This window comes from Simochromis diagramma, unplaced genomic scaffold (genome assembly GCF_900408965.1).
Source record: "Simochromis diagramma unplaced genomic scaffold, fSimDia1.1 OVJJ01000321.1, whole genome shotgun sequence".
NCBI lineage: Eukaryota > Metazoa > Chordata > Actinopteri > Cichliformes > Cichlidae > Simochromis > Simochromis diagramma.
The window spans coordinates 5,715,313-5,734,400 of record NW_024386772.1 but is presented as its reverse complement, the minus strand read 5'-3'; the positions used below and the strand labels follow the sequence as shown (position 1 = coordinate 5,734,400).

General features: G+C 38.2%; 1 long non-coding RNA gene across 2 annotated transcripts in view; it reads left to right on the top strand.

Annotated features, from left to right (window-relative positions):
• LOC120741769 overlaps positions 1–19,088 on the top strand; it is a 102,600-nt gene that overhangs the window by 16,838 nt on the left and 66,674 nt on the right. The window contains exon 3 of one of the 2 annotated variants that reach the window (XR_005697691.1): positions 7,146–9,221. The exons of the other annotated variant lie outside the window; for it this stretch is intronic. This is a non-coding gene — a long non-coding RNA (uncharacterized LOC120741769). Of the gene's footprint in view, positions 1–7,145; positions 9,222–19,088 lie in introns of those variants that run through there. 2 annotated transcript variants of the gene reach the window in all.

Sequence of the window (19,088 nt, the reverse complement as noted above, 5' to 3'; positions counted from 1 at the left end):
ATCACCCCTGCTCCTCACCCACTCCCACGGTGGAGTGGGGAAGAGTTCAGACACACCGTTTCACTCGGGCTTTGTCAGTGCAGACCGCAGCCCACGCTTTGTTCTTCAGTTTTGTGTGGATGTAGTCAGTTTGAATAGAGAATTACACAATGAAGAATGCGCAGTTATTTATTTGCATGTTGCTTTGCTGACATGCCATTGTAATACATGGGATTAAGGGACGAACATGACTGCATGCGCATGCATTTGAGAAGCTGCCTCTGGCGAACATTAGAGTGCCGTTTTCATCCTCATGACTCAGTTGAACAAAATGACACCTCAGGCTTCAACTTGTTACACAAGAGACTTGTGTGAGAACATAGGATGGTAATGACTTATCTTTTCTGCAAATAGGACTGTGCATGTCATACTCTCATAGGTAATGCAGGTGTGCTCAGGGGAAATAAATCTGTATGGTGTACATGTCTAAACACTGATTAGTTGCTTGCAGAAGGGACAGTATCATCTCACAGAGGACCAGGTTGGAAAAATGAGATCTGAAAACGGCTCAAGTCTTGACAATAATCCAACATGTTGCTAGTATGCTGATTTATTTTTCTGACATGAGCATCTGCAGACTCGGACCAATATTTACAACCATCTCCTTTCTTGTCTTGAAACAGTTATGCCGGTTTGAAAGATTTTTAAAAATTAAAATACACATTTTAAAAAGACGCACTTGGATCTTTGAACCCTGAACTAAAACTATTATGTACAGTACATTTTTGTGTTTGTTTCACCTCTACACTTATAGCATTGTTCAAAACTATCGATACAAAAATCAGAAATTCAAGTTTGTTTGTTTTTTACTTTCTGACAGGCACCGTTTAGAACTCAACAGGGGTCTTAATTGAATCTATCACTGTAATAAAAATATGTTGGCTTGTCACAAACATGATGGTGTGTCATGTGTCTGTAGGCTAATAAGAACTATGACATGCTCTAATTATCACTGCACTGCAAAGCTTTAGTTCATCTATTACAGTAGCAATGCCTGCTATCTAATATTGCTGCCAAGGGAGATGCTGACCCGGAGGCTTCTGTTTTTTAAATGCCCAAATATTAGCAAAAAAGCTTTTATTCTCTTCCAGTAATTGGCAGTTGGTGGCAGCGATGTGCAAAGAAAAAAAAAAAAAGAAGTAACAACCCAAGAAAGGCAAGTATGAAGACTTGTAAGGTTGCAACTAAAGTATATACAACAAAGCCCTAAAAGTAAATGTGTCCTTTTAAAACTGTAGAATCTGAGGCCACATTGAGATTCTGTCATGACTTGATGTAAATAAAATAAATAAATCTATATTTGCACTACTCAAGCAATTAAGCACCATTGACACTCACATGAACTCTTTTATAGAAGCTGTCACATTTCCTTAAGCTTTCTTTCCACTAATGCATGACTTCAGAAGACACCCAGATAACTAATTCAACCTACAGCTGTTGTTCATCGGTTATTTCTCTCAAGTTTTCTGCAAAAGATTTCTTAGCACTGTGATAGTGAGAAATGTGACATTGAATGTAAGGGAAAGTGTCAGAAGATAAAGTGTTGTTTTGAGCCAAGAGAGGCATCAAATCATGACTAGTTAAAGTGAAACATGCAGTGCGTTGCACTATAAAGCACTTTACAAAAACTGGATCAGTTGCATCCAAAGCATGATTAGTCAGATAAAAAATGACTACACCATCATGAAATCGATACATAAAGCTTTGGAAAAGAGAGAACAGCAACTTCACTGCATGTAAAGCATTTGTTAAATACATATAGAAAGCTTTATATCTGCACAAGGATTAAGTAAAGCATGCCTAGTTTTCTGAGATGATCAGATACAACCTCTAAACCACAAAAGAAGGAAATAAGGTCAAATGTTGTGATGGGCTAAGGAACACCAGTATTTCACAGCAGATGACGGGAAAAAAAGACTTATTACTGATGAGTCCCAGTTTGAGGATCATGGCATTAACAGAAATGTATTAGACTCCCAGTAAACACTGTGTTTTACCGGTGTGTGGGTGCATACTCTGGAATTGAACTACCTCTTTTTTCTGTAGTCATGCTCCACCTTTTTGGTAGTGTGGTTATGGAGAATGTTTTATACTCCAGCAGGATAAGTCTAAATGCATGTCAGAGAATTGCAGAAGTAAACCTGAATACAAGACATGTCTGTCAAAAATGGACAGAATAAGTTCTACAGACATGATATTGTTTGTATTTCAGGTTCCTATTGAGGAAAAAGTTATTTAGTGACAATTATCTTTATTGCTTTAGTGCCCAGCTGTGGTTAGTATGCAGCACTTATCTAATGGAGTATGACTTTAGGTAGCCAAATTCTCCACTGGTTTTGAACATGTGACATAAACTGTGAATGAATTAATTGTGCATTTGTGCTTTCTTTCCTTGTGCTCGCTAGCTGCATAAAAGAGCTGTGATTGGCCCTGAGCCCTGAGAACCCTCCTTATTCAGCTTACCTCAGTTCCACTGCCAAATTGTGAGCCATAATACACTGAGAACATTGAGCATTCCAGGCTTGCTTTGACAACGAGGTTTGTGAGGTTTTGAGGCAGTTTGTTTCCATGGATTCAGCTTAAATCACATTTGTTAGTCTGTAGTATTCTCAGGTGTTTGAACGCTGTTGTTTATTAGTGTATTATTATTATTATTTTTATTATTAATGCTATAAAGTGTAAACCAAAGTTTAATACAGTTTTATGTTTACACTGAAAAGTGTACCAAAGTATTAATCAAAAATGAATTGTATTATTTTATAATCAAAAATATTGACTAAATAATTCTAAAAAATGATTTACTAACTAATTTTTGAAGCATTTTTGTTTTTGATCTCTCACGTCCCACTTTTGAATCACTCAATAGTTTAAGTAGTTTCGTGACTCATAAAAATAAATCAGATACTTGGAAAGGAGTGGAGGGTTCATTTTGCTTGAGCTTTTGTTCACCGACTCTCAGAGATACTAATGAAGGTTGTTGCACATGGGTGATTAACTCACAGCATCACAGCACCTTTGAGGTCTTTGTTCCAAAGAGTGAAGGAAAATGACTTTCATCGCTCTCTGTAGCCTCCTCAAGATTTCCTATTTATTTTTCAATCTTTTATCTACATTACAAACTCCTTCCACTGAATATCTGGTAGAGCTAGTATGTTTTTACCCGTTTTCTAAATGAAGCAAATGCACATAAAAAAATTCTTTAAGATTTCTTTTTTTTTTTTTTTTATATATAGAGGAATGAGAGCATAGAGGGCAAAATCAATGCAGACATTAGATTGCAGACATTAGACATTATCTACAGAAAGTAGTAGTTTTGGTAATGGGATGTCCCCTCTTATTAAACCAACCTTAAGGGAAATAATTAGTTGATTCCCTGCTGAATTAAGTTTGCTCACTTACATTGAAACAGTCTTTTAATGGTATTTTATTTTAAGCAATGGAGATGAAATATCAGCCAAAAATCCAGAAAAAACATGCATAAAAGTTATAAATTGATTAGTAAGTGATTGAGCAATATAAGTATTTGACCTTCCACAACCCAGCCAGAATTCTTGCTCCTACAGATGGGCTCAAAGGTTACTATTGATCTATTACAAATACTCCTGATATCAACTCATTATGCTGCAATTATTTAGAAATAGAAGAAATATAAACTAACCATCAGCTGCCCACAGTCTGGAGCTTAATGCTGAATTTTCAACAGAAAATTCAACTTATATTGTAATAGTAACAGTAGCTTTACCAAAGTTATACAGGTAGAGTTCATACATTTGCACTTTGGACTGTACAAATTATTGAATATTTGTGCTCTACGTGTTTCCCTTCATATCCTTAGAGTGCTTTTTTTTTTTTTTCCCTCACTGAACTTCAGTTATTGCATATCCTCTGAATTTCACTGGTTGTGAATATCAACCCCAGAGTTGTGGCTCTGACAGAGGTGAATCTAGGAGGGTACAGAGGTGGGTGGACTGCTGGAGAGACGTGCCCTGATAAATCACATCTGTTCTGGAGATGTGAGGCTGATGCCTGAACTGAAGCGTGGCCGAGTGTTGAGGCGAGAACAGCTGATCAGGAGTGGGGGGGTTCAAATTCAAACTTTTGACTCCTCCTCCTCCACTTCATCTTCATTCCCTTGGGCATGTGTTCTTTTGTGTCTTTGCAAACAGGAAGCCACTGTAAGTACTTTTAAGGTGCATGCATGAGTAAATTCATCTCTTTTTCCAGAGTAGTAGCTGAGGTGAACAGATGGAGCATCAGGGAGCGTTACATAACGTCTAATATCGAGCATCATGAGGGTAAAAAAGTGGCTCAGGATAACTCGATGTGTGTGACTTGGTGTGAAGTTTACTTTCAGCATTTTAACATAAAATCTACCACTCCAATAGACACGCTGTGAACTTTATGTGGTTCATGTTATACTTATCCATAGCAGCAACACAACACCTTCTCTTAGAGTCTGACCTGTTTATTAATGCTGGCTCGTGGCACCACAGGGAAACCATTTAATATCAATCTGAAGATCCGACCAAGGGCTCTGTTAGGTTGTCTTGGGGTGACCGTACCACTCGATTCCTTTTAGTGGATGTGGCAGAATCCGGTGTTAAACTCTGGCTTAATTATTGTACTGCACAGCTCCTTGGACCAGAAAGGCTAAATTAGCAGAAATACCTGCCTGTGGTGTCACATTAATTGTGAGGCGAACACTTGTCGCTATAAGAGATAATTTAAAAGAAATAATCTTTTTGAAATATGAAGAGCTATTTTAAAGTAAGAGGGGGCACTGTGCCTGAGGCTTTTGCAGACTCACGTGAGTTAAATGTGCCTGAACTCTGTAATGGTTCCTGCATGGATTGAATTTCTAATAAGGCTGCCGACAAAAACCTGGACTGTTTGTATTGTATTAAAAAGGTAAGCTGCTGCGCTTCCTGATTTAACTTATTTATTTCAACTGTCATAATAAATGAATACAATCAAAGCAACAAGACAGATTTGTTAGTGTAAAACCGAGGCAGGTGCAACAAAGAGTAGCAAGTCTGTTTGATTGGAGAAGCTGAAACGGATATTACTTGACTTTCAGCTTGAACAGTTATTTAAATAACAAACACAGTTGGATCTCTGCAATGTCAGCATGAACTATCTGGCAAAAGAAAGCCAACAAACATGCAAAACAGGCAAAGGCAAAATATGGTGACTGCAGTCTTGTGTTTTTTTTGTTTTTTGTTTTTTTTAATCAAATATGCAAAAAAAGTGTTCCAGGAATTTGAAGCTCCCACCTAAATGCTTTCTATAAAGGATATACAGCCGTAGAAGCAGCAGTGAGGTTCACTATGAGATACTATTGTATTCTTCATAGTGACTGTGCAGTGGTGCTGTTTGTGCTGCGCGCTCAGCTGTGATAATTAAAAGACTCCCTCCCCTCGTGTCCCACCCCCAGAGTGCTCGCTGTTTCCTACACAACTCAAAGAACAACTTCTCTGCGTTACCTAACATCGAGACATCGAGGGCGGGAACACTCAAAAATCCTGCTTCAGACACTGAAATTAACTTTAATTAAAATTTAATTATTATTATCCTTATTATTATCACCAGCCTCTTCTGCTGAAGGGGAGTAATTTCACCTCACAAAAGCAAGTTAGTAGCTTCAGGATTTGTAATCATGAAGCGAAGACTCATGACTGAAAAATATGACTAGCAGGAACATACCACCAAAAGGTTTAACAAGAAGTTATATTAAAGTTTGCCTCTTTATTATTTAAAAAGTAATTTCCAATATAATATTTACTTCACAGTATATATTTTTAAGCCTTAGCTTGAACAACTTTACATATCTGAAAAGTTGTTCAAGTATCTCAAAGGAAAGGAAAAGCATCAATTATGGTTTCCACTCGAACATATTATCCGTCTGTTGGAGTTGCATAAATACGGTCTCCTCAATCTGCACTTTTTTTTTTTTTCTTACGCGGTCTTTTTGGCACACAGAGAATTAATGTAACCATAAAACGTCCTCTTATTTGGAATACAGTTCATTTATATCATTAAACTAATGGGAGATCTTTTTCTTCTCTTATGATAGTCAACTCTGGTTTAATATGATACACAGGAGATTTCATAAATAATGATTATTTGTAATGGATTGAGAACATTTTAGGAATAAGCTGACTGGAAAGTGTGCACTACATCTTATGGACATTTTTTTCTTGTCTTCATCCTGACTCTGCCTGTTTTCCACAACTGGGGCCTCAACTGGTTTTGTTTCCAAATGAGAATTCATATATTCATGCTAACTGGAAAAGCAGATACGAGAGCAAATCTGAGCATGTAGCTATGAATATTATTTAACATGTTAGAGTCATGCTTATTCCCATGAGCTTCCATAAACAACCGACTGAATTAAGTAGCTATATGGTTATTGACAGTAAATCTGTTTGCTGAAATGAAAATGTGGACGCCTGCTCGTTTAAGTGCATATCACCTTTGGGGAAATAAGAGAAATAAAAGCAAAGACAAGGATGAGGATATTTCAGAGTGAGTTAAAGGCAGACAGTAAAGGTAACAGTTAGTGACAGAAAGGCAGGGAAGAACATTTGTCAGACTGCAGGGTTTCCTCTGAGGGAGGTCACTAACCCTGACGTTTACCTCTGTGCAGTTTGATGTCATTTGCATGTTCACACGTTCGCATGTCAGTTATCAGACCTCTAACAGCGCTGTCACATGTCGACTGTGGTTTATGTCTACCCTCCCTCTGAGGAGAAAGACGAGACGGCAGGAGGAGTACAGACAAACAGTGGTGCAAACTAGAATGATTAAAGATTTGTATTTTCTAATTATGTTTTGGTTTTATATCAGTTTCAGTGTGCTTTATTATTCTTATGGCATCTTATTAAAGGTATCTTCTGGATTTGGTAAGAAAGTAAAATGAATGTTCATTTTCTATGAAAAATTAAATGTGTGCATCCTGAAGTGACACCTACTTAAGACAAACATTTTTGGCTAATATGGATACACATATTGTTAAAATAATAGTTTAATAATCTTTCATCCCTTCATCTCACTGTGGGTTTGTGATTTTTTTTGTGGGTTTTTTTTTTTTTCTTTTTTCTTTAAAGGGAAATCGGCACCTGCAGGACTGGTGATATGTTCATTGTCCACAGGATACTCATCCAGGCTTCATTTACACTGTAGATGAAATGATGGCGTCCCGCTGACTGATGACTGGCTGCACAGTCTGGGTAATAAAACCAGTTTACCCATCACACCGATTTTCTGTGCAATACATATTTCCTCCAGGTGTAAGCAGTGGCTGGCTGCCTTGGAAAAGCAAATGCATATTGATGCATGCAGAATGATTTCATTCTTAATGACTTTTCTGCTTCATTCTTCTGCTTTGATTGAGCTACAAAAAAAATCAATATACACCAGCAGCCTTCCTCCTTTCATATCATTGCAATTTGTCTTTACAAAATACATCCACACATGCTTAATAGACAAATACATAATGTAGCACTTATTCCCACAGTGATTTCAGCTATTCATGGTGACTCATGCTCGCCACAGTAATGAGTGAGACGCCTCATAAAAAGGATGAGAAAAGCATGCAGGCCTTTCAGCCGTCCTCTGGCTCATCCTCTCATTGCCTGTTCCACGGATATTTCAGCAGTGATATTTCAGCCCGCCACTTTAATGCTTTTGTTGATGGCAGCTGAGCGTTTGTGACACACACCTGAAGATACAGGCTAGCAGTCATATCAAATGTCAGGACTGGGGAAATGGTTTAAGCATAAGCCGCTCCTTCAAACCGCATCTCTGCTCTGTCCTTTTGATCTTCTCGGATTATCAGTGATGTCTCCCGGTTGGTCTGCATCAACGACAGCCTGTTGGTTGCTAATCTGATTTTTAGTGCACGGTTGAAAGGAAGCCTGTAGGAAAGCATTGAGTTCCTGTTTGAGTTTTGGATGAAAGCCCACATGACAGGCTCACAGTGTCTTGTGTGTTGTTGTCCATAGGTGGGCAGTGTTAGAGAGGTAATAAAAGGTAGATCCAACCCACTTCTCCCCCCCTCAGAGGGATAAGCAATCTGATTTTGCTGCAGTTTTTCCTGGAAGATCCGTCTCTAAACCGGAGCATCCAGGCAAGAGGCCAGAGACTCAGGTGCTCAGTGCTCAGTGAAGCAGAGAGGAGCTCTGCCTGTGTGTCACTTTGACATGAATGTACTGTTTCTGACTGTGTGTTGCCCTGGATGTGTAGTTATGAGTGTAGTTTTGAGTCGTACTTTGGAAACCGTATTGTTTTCTGCAGGGCTGTGCAACTTAAAAGGTTGTAAACCACAGCACCTGCACCACATGCTGTCAGTCAGGAGTGTGCTTTTTGTTGTGGTGTCTGCATAAAAGCTTTTACATGTGCACTTCAGCTGCCAGCTTCACTTGTGAGTGAACTGTCCCAGTGAGGAGGTTATTTCTCAGGGGATTCCAACTCTGACAGTGGGTTGCTCTTGCAAGCTGAGCCCAAGAACCCATGGGACAGAGAGAGACTGTTTTTAAAGTCTCCCCAGGCTCCATAACATAAAGTAGTGTTTAGGATAGTTTCTAAAGAAAGAGGTTATGATTGAATCAGGGTTTGTGGTATATCTGCAGAAAGCAGAATCAAGGGGAAAAACAGCTGAGAGCCATATTACAGAGAAATTGTAGCAGAGATTTTGGGTGGTGTCCAAAATTTGGGGATATTGGTTTCTACTTCCCGTCCAGTGCAATAGAGTTAAAGGAACAAAACTGAAATTATTACCCCTTTCAATAAACCCAATAATCCCAAAGTGGAAGATTTTAGGGAATAATTTGAGTTAGAGCATTTATCTCTGTTAAATTTAACTAAAGGCATGTATGAATGAACAATGGTAAAAGTTTGCACCGCTATGCAAAAGTCTTGAACCACACCTCAATTCTTTGCTTAGCTGGGAAAATTGGAAATGGATGCAATGCTATATTGAAACGTGCACAAATATGAATGGAAATACAGTATATGTATTTCAAACAGAGTTTGTACAGTTCTAACAAGCTTGAAATTCAATTCGGATGTACCCTTCTTCCAGGCCCAACCGACTCTACATTTATTAAGCCTTTTTTAACATGTTTTAATGCTTTGTATCTTGTTCTATTTAATCTCAACACCCCCTAAAAACAGTCAGTGATCACTGTCGGCCTCCCTCTGTTTTTATTACCACTGTTCATTTTAAAGCTGTTTTTAAAACCTTGCGATGTAACTACAGCCCAGCCCATGCAGCAGTATATTAAAGACTAACCTTATATTGCAGTTGTTCTCCTGACTGAAGTTTGGTCCGTTTACAGCATCCTGCCATGCAATGGCATTTGTCCCTGACCATCGGTTACCCTCATGTTAACTTTTATCAAGTGGGAAAAAAGTTAGCGTTCGTCCTCCAGCTTCTCTGTGTTTATGTTATGCTAACATAGCTGTGTCGCTAGCGATCACATAGCACTTCATTATATACCAGCTAGTCCAACTTCAGTAACCCTAAAACGTCACTGGTGTTTACTTTCCTGTTTTCATTTATGTTGGAAGTTATAGCAGAGCTGTACGTTTAAATTTTTTCAGAAATCTCTCAGTCAGTACATTATCTATTATCTTTAGATGGAAACTAGCGAGCTAACTTCTAACTGTTAAATTTCATAAATTCTGTTTTCATGGATGCCTGGATGTTAAACTTAATTGTTAAACCTGGTAGAGCAGCCACACTGATCATTTTATTGCAGATGAAAGAAATTAGACAGTTTCTCTAGCTTGCAGTGTTTGTTTGACTTCGGGACCTGCAGTGGGGTTTGGGCCCAGACATGGCTAATGACGTCAGGCTTGCCAGGACTCAATTAGGCAAGCTTTAAACAATAGTTCTCCAGGACAATAAAAGAAGAGTATTTCAGTATGCCATGCATCTTTTAATTGGAAGTATTTTTTTTTGTGTTATATTATATCTGTGTGAAATATACCTGATAATAGTGATAGTGTTACAAATCGGCATGCTAGTGTTCTAGGGTTAGGGCCCTGGTAAGGCCAATCCAGGACTGATAGTGTTCCACTGAGTGTGTTGTTATCTGGGTATTCTTTTAATGTACTGGCGATGTATTTGGGATCATTGTTTTGTTGGAAAATGAAGCTATTGCCAATCTGATACTTTATAGCATGATGGATCAGAATCTGACATTACTTCATTCATATTTCCATCAATTTTTACCAGATCTCTAATAACACTGGCTGAAATGCAGCCTAGTGTTTTGGGATGCGTGTTAAGCCATTTACCCTGCTGTGTCTGGCTGTGCAGGTGCTCAAAGGTTATCATGGCACTGTTGGCCCATCCTCGCCTTTGTTGCTCATTCGCTGCGAGTCATCTCTGCATTCCCTATAGTCTGTTTATTGTGGTTTAAAGCTTAGTTCCAAGTCGCATGCTCAGATCTGTGCGCCACATAAATCCTTTGATGATCTTGCATTTGGATGTCCGCTGCACAAACATTGCTCTGCTCTGCCAAGCCTGTCATTCTGTTTAAGCTGCAGTGCTGTTTATGAGAGAGAGAAATTTACCGCAATAATTGGACTTGAGGATGGGGATTTGTAAATATTACAATGTGCTGAATCTTTACCAATAACTGGTACTGCTATTTGCTGTCATGACCCCCCCAAGCTAGGAAAGATTAAAGATTGATCCTCTCCAACTGTACTGTAACAACAACAAAAAAAAAAACTCTCTGTGACATGTCTGTGCTACTGTGGTTGATCAAGACAAGATTTACAAATATTATATGGGGAAAGAAAAAAACCCGCTCAGACACAGGACATTAACTGAGTTGGCAGCCCAAACAAGCATCAGCTTGCTGTTTGGATTTTCAAAGCAATTATCTGATTTTCTTCCAAGCATCTGAGCCAGGTTTATACAACTCTGAATCTTCACAGGCAGGCACTACAATCCTGTACGCACGTTGACAAACAGCTCAGTATCAAGTATGAAGTAGACACATTTGTAGTAATATATAAATTGTATATCACTGACGTTTCTGTGCATTTCTCTGATGTCCAGTTCATGGAGATTTACAGCACAAACAGTACAGACCTTTCAAATGTTCATATTTCTAATCCTCAAAAAAAAAAAAAACCCCCAAAAAACCCCAAACGAAAATCAATAAAAAGCATGAAATAACATAATAGTGGAAATTTATCAGCCATTCCTCAGGTTTGCTTCTGCTCATCAAATAACTTTTTCCCTCTGTAAATCCTAGTCTGTTCTGCATTAACATTTTTAAATTCAATGCAAAGAGCCAACCAATTTATTTCAGTTATTTACTTATAAACAATTTCGAATACGTTCAGTGGCAAGTAAAGTTTGGTTTCTAATTCATGTTAATTATTTTAGTCAATTTCCTGCGGTGGCCCCGAGAGGCCAAACGGACTACAACTTAAGAAAACACCAGCAATAAGAAAACCACTGCAAAAGCAAACAGAACACAACGGAAATAGGAAAAACGAAAGCGGAAATGGGGGGAAAAAAACAGATTTCCAAAAGCACAAGGGAAATGTTTCTGGGGAGACAATAACCCAACGGACCAGTTGCAGTAACTAAAATATGCTCAGAATTGCGCTGGGAGACACTTAAAAGAAGTGGAGGATCTATCGGTTTTATGAGGAAAGAAAAGATGAGAGGTAAGTGTGTTAGCCTAACTATTAGCCTAAAAATCCATCATCAGTATTATATGAATCATGAGATTAAAACACACTTACCTAGCATATTTTGGTTCCTGCAACTGGTCCGTCGGGTTATGAAAAAAGAGAGTGTAGGAAAGCTGAGCGCAGATGGAGAAAAACAAACCTCCAGGTTCATTATGACATTTATAAAGAGAAACTTCACAATTATAATTTACAACTGAGGAATGCAAGGAGGTCCTACTTCTCTGACATCATCACTAAAAACAGCCATAATGCTCGGGTCTTATTTTCTACAGTTGACAGGCTAACAAACCCTCCTGTGTCAGTGGCAGCTGAACTTCATTCGACCATGGCCTGCAATGACTTTGCCAAATTCTTCACTGAAAAAATCCAAAAAATTAGACAAGCAATTGGTACATCAACAGCAGATCCAGGATATGTACTGTGTCCACCAAAAAACTGTTTAAACACCATGAAACAGTTTCAACCTATTAACAGCAAAGACCTGGAGGACATCTTAGGTCAACTGAACTCCTCCTCCTGCTGTTTAGATGTCCTGCCAACAAGTTTTTTCAAAAAGGTCTCAAAGACTTTGGAGTCAGACCTGTTACAGATCGTCAACTTTTCTTTATTATCAGGTGTGTTTCCAGAATCACTAAAAACTGCTGTAATCAAACCTATACTGAAAAAGGACAATCTTGACAAGACACAAATGAACAACTACAGGCCGATCTCAAATCTCCCGTTTTTAAGTAAGATCATTGAAAAAGCAGTTTCTCAACAGCTCAATTACTTCTTAAAACAGAATAATTGCTACGATGCCTTCCAGTCAGGTTTTAGACAGAACCACAGCACTGAAACCGCTCTGACCAAAGTGTTCAATGACATATGTCTGAATACAGACAGTGGAAAAATGTCAGTCCTAGTTTTACTAGATCTCAGTGCAGCATTTGATACAGTTGACCACAACATATTACTCAAACGACTGGAGAACTGGACAGGTCTTTCAGGAACTGTACTAAACTGGTTCAAAACATACTTAGAAAACAGGAAATACTTTGTATCAATAGGTAACTTCACATCTGAGCAGACAAGTATCACATGTGGAGTTCCCCAAGGTTCCATCTTGGGACCCCTTCTGTTTAACATTTACATGCTCCCACTGGCACAGATTATAAACAACAACAAAATAAACTATCACAGCTATGCAGATGACACACAAATATATATCACAATGTCACCAGGAGCCCGAGGCCCTGTACAGGCTCTTGGTAAATGCATTGAGGAAATCAATGACTGGTTGTGCCACAATTTTCTCCAGCTAAACAAAAACAAAACTGAGGTAATAGTCTTTGGCGCCAAAGAAAAACGATTACAGGTCACCAGAGAACTTCAATCTATACATCTAAAAACCACAAACCAGGCGAGAAATTTGGGTGTAGTGATGGATGCAGACCTAAACTTAGAAAAACACATTAAGACAATAACAAAGTCAGCTTACTATCACCTCAAGAATATATCAAGGATAAAAGATCTGATGTCTCAACAGGACCTGGAAAAACTAGTCCATGCATTCATCTTTAGTAGGCTTGATTACTGTAACAGCATCTTTACAGGTCTACCTAAAAAATCAGTCAGACAACTACAGCTCATTCAGAACTCTGCTGCTCGAGTCCTCACTAAGACCAAAAAAGTGGACCACATCAGTCCAGCTCTGAGGTCTTTACACTGGCTGCCTGTCCGTCAGAGGATAGACTTTAAAGTTCTGATGCTGGCCTATAAAGCTCTGAATGGTTTAGGACCAAAATACATCAATGACCTCCTGACCCAGTATGAACCATCCAGATCCCTCAGGTCATCTGGATCCGGTCTTTTATCAGTTCCCAGAGTCAGAACCAGACACGGAGAAGCTGCATTCAGCTTTTATGCTCCTTATATCTGGAACAAACTCCCAGAAAGCCTCAGATCAGCTGAAACACTCAGTTTATTTAAATCCAGGTTGAAGACTCACCTGTTCTCAGCTGCATTTGAATAAAGCACCAAATCCACACTTTAAGCTTAAATTTCAAAACTTACATTTAACTACTGATTTTATCTACTGTTCTGATTTTATCTGTTTTGATTTTATATACTGTTGTTTGTTTGTTTGTTAATTAGTTAGTTAGTTTATTTGCTTGTTTTAATCAATTTTAAATCATGCTTTTTATTTGTTCTTGTTTCTAATGTCTCTGTAAAGCACTTTGAATCACCTTGTTGTTGAATTGTGCTATACAAATAAACTTGCCTTGCCTTATTGTTTCCCCAGAAACACTTCCTTTGTGCTTTTGGAAATCTGTTTTTTCCTATTTCCGTTTCTGTTTTTCCTATTTCCGTTTCAGTTTTTCCTATTTCCGTTGTGTTTTGTGTGCTTTTGCAGCGTTTTTCTTATTGCTGGTGTTTTCTTAAGTTGCAGTCCGTTTGGCCTCTCAGGGCTACTGTAATTTTCTCTTAGACTACATCACTATAACTACTACTATTTAGACAGCAGGTCTAATATCTGAAACATTAGATTTACTTTGTCATAATCTTCTTTCGGTCGGTGGCTTTAGAAGTCACCAAATGGGATCACCTCCCTCCGCACCTAACCCTCTGCATATCCTCCTTCACTAAGTACATGAATCGTCTCTGTGGTCTTTGTCTTTTTCTCCTGCCTGGCAGCTCCATATTCAACATCATTTGCTGGGGTTAAACTGGGTCAGAATGATCTGGAATAGCCTTCGGTTAATAAGTAATTAAATGTGATAGGTTGATACAGGTTACTCTTAAATTAGTTAATTTTGTGTGTGGGTGAGTGTGGGTGTGACTAAGTGAACGTGCGCTGCAGCTTGTCATTGCTTCCAGTGAGGGCATAGATATATTTGCTCAGTAATAAGAAAATAAAGATGTCCCACAGCTGCTAACGGATTCAGCTCATCTTTTCTCCTTCTCATCTTGTGATGTGTTTTTTGGTGTTAAAATATGAAGTGCCAGGTAATTTCAAAGCATTCAATTTCAGCTCAACAACCAAACACAGAAACTGTCTGTGAGCTAAATGTGTCGTTGCTGTATTTCCCAGGGAGAGAAAAAATGGTAATGAAGAGAGGACAGGAGTGGAAGACCAGAGGGCCTCTCTAACTTTGTCTCCATACTGCTCGACCTGAGCTGTCCCTGTGATACACTGCTTTCTAATCTTCTCCATTCTGGTCACTTCCTATGAAAATTAGCTTAGCTTCAATTCTGCCACCTCCATCTTCACCTCCTTTTTGTCAGTGCCACTGTCTCCAAACCAGACATCATAGCAGGTCTCATTACCATCTTATAAATCTCTCCTTTCACTCTTAGTGCTGTCCTTCATTCACAGATACCTCCTGACACTCATCTCCACTCTTTTCCCACCTCTCTATTATTTCATAATAAAATCATATTTTTGAACATTTTATTAACTTTTTAAAAATAATTTTAAATAATGTATAGAATTAAAATACTTTTGAAATGTTTTTATCGTGATAATAGTAATAATAAATTATAAATATGTTTTATAACTTTTATTAAAAATATAGAAAGAACAGATTTTTGCTATTTATTGTTATTAATAATTATATAATGCCAGACTCTTATTTTCATGTTGATAATGATGATGTGTTTGCTGGTTTATAGCTCTTTTTTTTTGTTTGTTGTTGCTATCATAACGTTTCTTCTTTATTTATTGATTTATTTATTATAAAGAGCTGATCAGCTGTTATAGCTAGAAAAGAACAAAGAGTTAAAATGATGAGAAATGGTCCTCTAATCTCATCTTAATGTGACATGAACTGTTGATCATTGAATTGTATGGTACGGGTACCCTGCATAGTTTCCTTGTCTTGCTTGGGTGTTGCACTGTGAGGATTTGGATGTTAATGCACTGGTAATACTTATTTGTCGATATTCAGTATTATATTACTGTAATACAACAGTTTCAGTTTTTGTGTACTTTTAGGCACAATGTGGCACCATTGCTTAAACAGTTTCTGAGCTTTGTGCGTCATCCTCCGCTGATCCCAATAAACATTTTCGACTTTCGCAGCTTTTCAAATTAAAACAAATCTTTGCAAAAACTGTGCAGAAAGCATGCTCAGCAAAAATATTATCTGTTTGCTCTGAATGTTGAATTGTTATCTTTTTGTTGATGGATGATGAGGAAATCTGTTTGCGACATAGTATTTAAATGCTATTCATATTTTCTTCATGATTGTTGGTGTGAGAGCAGGCTGCTGCCTTAAGACAAAACTCTCACAGGGACTATCACAGTGTGATGGGTCTGACTGACTCCTCAGAGCTGAACCGTGGCTTTGCTCTGTGACAGGACCAAGAGAAATGGAGGAAGCAAGTTTCTGTGGCAGATGCTGGGCTGTCTCATATTGTCTCACATGGGACTTAACACATTTAGTACCCCATGGGGCTCAACAAAAAAAACCAATGGCCTCTCTATAAAAACACAGGCGCATCCCTCAGCTGTTCGATAGGAAGCAGTTTTGTTTTTATTTTTTGTGTTTGGTATATTTTAAGACGGATCCCTGTCGTGCCCTCCTGGTGCCCCCTGAGGCTGACTGCACACCACAGATTGCTTTCTGCTGGCTCTCTGGATACTGTTAGACTGGAAGAGCCTGTGAGCAGTGCCTGTTCCAGCCTTTTCCACCCTGCCGTCTCTTCTCCCGCTTTATGGTGAAGCTGCCCTGACCAGCTGGTGGAGCTGGGTAGCTGCAGGCTGCCTTGGACTCCGATCAAGTATTGATGTCTGGCTTTTTGTGCTGGCTGACTCACCAAAGACGAGCTCTATGAGACAGAGAGAGAGAGAAGCATTCTGGAGAGGATGGTGGTTCAAAGGAAGTTTGCATAAAAATTAAAGAGCTAATTGCAGTGTCTTGTGCCAAGATTTCTTACATGCATATTTAAATAGAAACTTTTACCTAACTTATTGAAATACACCCAAGTCCCTGATATACTCGAACCATTCACTTACTTCAGATTTGATCTTCAATGTATTTGTAACATGCGTGACAAATTTTCTCTTTTTGAAAGATATACCAGCAGAAGAAAACTGCACGAAATCGCTTACTGTGTATGCCTGTGTTTACCCGCTAATATGTCCAGGCTCATCAGCGGCGGGTGCTTTGGCAAAGGAGTGTGCGAAAACTAATCATGGTTGCTGACCTTTTCGAGTTCCATCATGCTGTGCATGGATAATCTCTAGGCAAGCTGTTGTCAGCGTGCATGGGTCAGACGAGGAGGCTAAGGTTCCAGAACTGTTACTGATTGGTTTGGGTCAATTTCTTCCTGACCTGAGGGTGTTTTTACACCAACCCTGTTGTTTTATCTGTTTATACGAGCTATTATGTTCATATGAGCAGACTCTTGAACCCTGATTATTAACCTTTGGAGTTTAACTATAAGACTTTGGTGTTAAAAAAATACTGTGTAACACTGGTATAAGTCACCTAAAGCAAGGTTACACAGTTTTCAATTTGATGGCAGCTCAATAAAGGTTTTCAAAGAAATTGTGTTTATTACTACAAATCTAAAAGTCAGAAAATTAGTCAGGGTAGAAGGGAGGTTGTTGGTTTTCTTTACTAACAGTAACATAATAAACTTATAAAGCACAATTGTTTGTGTTAGTTTGCTCTCAGAAAAAGTAAATTAAAAAGACAGTGATCCTATTTCAGAATACTGACCTTTAAAAAGTGCAGACTGAGCTAAATTGCAGCACTAATAATCCTGAAAAAAAGGTTATTTTTACAGAGTTCCCTCTGCGTTGACAAAAGACGTACATAAGAAACTTTTAAAACTCTTTAAATGTAATCCACATTACACTAGTGGTACACCATGGTGTTTACTGCCAAGTGGCAAACCATCGGGACTAAAAACGAAGCCAATGCAAAAGTGTCTACTCCTCCAATAGCCACGTCAGGCTGCCCCTAGAAGCAAGTTAATCCCCATAGGCTCACATGTTAAAGTGCAAAACTTAAACGATGAAACTACAGTAACATGTTTGCATCCCGGTTCAAAAAATGGTTATAGTCTGTAGCTTGCTTACCCTCTCATTACACCAATGTTTAATTCTTCCCTTTGGATTTGGCTTAAAGTTACTGACCTTACGTGCAGTTGGTGCCTTTTGTAGAAGTTTTACTGCAGTTATCTATGATAACAGTCGTGGGAGATATGTGTTCCAGTTTTTGGTATTGCAGCAATTTATTAGTCTGTTACTTTGTGTTTTTGAGTAACAGACTATTAGTTATGTCACAGTAGCTAAATCCTGTATATACAGTTGACGGTTTCCAGTGAAGTCCAGAATGGACCAAACAAACATTGGCTCTAAAAGGGGGAAAAATAGAAAAGAATACAAATGGTTACAATTAGCAGTTTTACTTTTGTGCTGGTCCTTTTCATTACAGACTAAACTTTCATTCACAATGCAAAATATCTCCTTTTTTTGTGGAACCAAACTAGAGCTTTACAAACTGTTTAATGTTCTTCTGTTTGAAGTGAAACAGTGTTGCTGACTTAGTAGATTGATGAGTTGATGCTCGCTGGTTTGTATAGTTTGCTAATGACATCAAACCTAATGTACAAACTAATTCTCTTTAAATTTCTTCAAGCATTTTTGTTTTTGTGGTGTCTCCCCACTTTGCTCCTGTGATATTTTCAGCAAATAACTTGCCAAAAAAAAAAAGATAAAGAACGTTTCTAATTTTCTGTGGACAAATGTAATTTAATATGATGTAATATATGATATTGTTGTCTCCTGAGCAACTATGCCATGCTGTTTTAAGTTGCTACCACAACTTTATATAATCTGAACTTTAAAAAAAAAGCCTACAGCTTACATAATCGGGCCATCATTCTGCCATTTTCATAACAATTTGTTTTGCTTTGTTTGTATAGAAATGAAAACACTTTCATTTTTTTCACGTTTCTTTTTTCATTTTTTCTTTTCCCATATCTTTCACTTCCTTGTGCAGACGCCTGCATATGTTTTCCTGTCTTTTTTCTTTAGTGTGATACAAGTTTCTGCATTTTATTGAGAAATGTTAACGTGTTTCACTCTGGCAGACCTATATTTACATCCTGCTTTGTATCTCCTCATGTCGTACTGATGGTGTTTTTGTACCTGCTGCAATTTAAATGGTTTCACTTTCGTCCCTTTCATCCCATTTGCTCAATTCTTCTACTACACCATATATTTTCTTTTCTGCCATCACTTGTGGAGTAGACACCCAGCTTCCTCAAGGAATCATTACACATTCTTTCAAGCTTGGCACAACAACAAAAAATAAAATCTCAGGCTTCTTTACAAC